This window comes from Hordeum vulgare, chromosome 1H (assembly GCF_904849725.1).
Source record: "Hordeum vulgare subsp. vulgare chromosome 1H, MorexV3_pseudomolecules_assembly, whole genome shotgun sequence".
NCBI lineage: Eukaryota > Viridiplantae > Streptophyta > Magnoliopsida > Poales > Poaceae > Hordeum > Hordeum vulgare.
In genome coordinates this window covers 118541470-118542871 of record NC_058518.1, presented here as the reverse complement: position 1 = coordinate 118542871, position 1402 = coordinate 118541470, and the positions used below count along the sequence as shown (strand labels likewise).

At 55.1% G+C, this 1402-nt stretch overlaps 1 non-coding gene across 1 annotated transcript; it reads left to right on the top strand.

Annotated features, from left to right (window-relative positions):
- Positions 1–531: 531 nt before the first annotated feature.
- LOC123423753 lies at positions 532–670 on the top strand. The gene has a single exon (XR_006621328.1). It is a non-coding gene; the product is annotated as a small nucleolar RNA Z247 (small nucleolar RNA).
- The last annotated feature ends 732 nt before the right edge of the window (positions 671–1402 follow it).

Genomic DNA, 1402 nt, shown 5'->3' with positions numbered 1-1402 from the left:
GCGTCACCATACGCAGGGACGCAACTGGCGCTCGCCCCCAACTCGGAGACGGATGCGATGATGGGCTGCTATGCTCCACCAGCATAGCCTCATGCGGATCACATGGCCACGCCGTCGCCGTTTTACTTCTCACACCTCCTTCCGGTAAAGCTTACGCCAGATAACTATTTGTCATGGCGGGCTCAGGTGCTACCTCTTCTCCGAAGCCTCTACTTGGAGGGGTACGTTGATGGCTCGATCCCGTGCCCGCTGCCGTATCATCTGGCGTATCACGCGTGGGTGGCTCAGGACCAGGCGATTCTCTCTGCTATCCAGTCATCGCTCACTCCGAGCGTGTCATCACTGGTCATCTTCGCCGCGACGTCCCGGGATGCTTGGTCGTCACTTCACAGCAGCTTCGCCTCGCAGTCTATGGCGCGCTCTCATGCTATACGCACCGAGTTGGGGGAGACTAAACTTGATGGTCTCTCTATCACTGAGTACTTTACCAAGATGTCGGGCCTCGCTGACACATTGGCCTCGATTGGCCAGCCGCTTGGAGATGAGGAATTCAGCACCCACATGCTCAACGGTCTTGATGATGATTATGACAATCTCATCGAGAATATTCATGGTCGTGAGGTGCCACTTCCGCCACGAGAGCTATATGCGCGTCTTCTTGGTCGTGAGAAGCGCATCAAAGCGCGGCGTGCCTCTCCGGGCTTCATCTCTGCCAACGTCGCGACTCGCGGTAAGCCACAGAAGCCGTCACCATTTCCTGGTGGGAAGCCGGTGGCCTCATCCCCGCAGGCCTGCGCTGCCCTGCCATCCATCACTGGCGGTGCCAAGCCGGTGGCGTGTTGTCCCTGCTGTGGTGCTCAGCAGGCCTGCTAGCTGTGTGGCATTGAGCGCCACATCGCCTCCCGGTGTCATCGACGCTACAAGCAAGATTTCCTCGGCCTGGGAAATAATGGCAAAGGAAATGAAAAACAGGCTGTTGCGGTGACAAGTCATGATCATGGGCGCACTCCGTCCTACTCCATTGATCCTGCGTGGTATATGGACACGGGAGCCATGAACCAGCTCACCAACGAGATGTCCAAGCTTTCCACCAAGGAACCATATCGCGGTCATGATCAGGTGCACATAGCCAATGGAGCAGGTATGCACATCTCGCATGTTGGTCAGGCCTCACTTCTTGCACACAACTTTTGCAAACTGCATCTTTCTAATGTTCTTCGAGGTCTCACTGCTACTCGTAGTCTGTTGTCTATTCCTCAACTTACCCGTGATAATAATGTCCTTGCCGAGTTTCACCCTTTTAATTTCTTTATCAAGGATCGGGACACGAGGGACGTTCTGCTTAGTCGTCGTCTTCGCCATGGTTTATATGCACTTGATGCGCCGCCCACATCTCCTATGT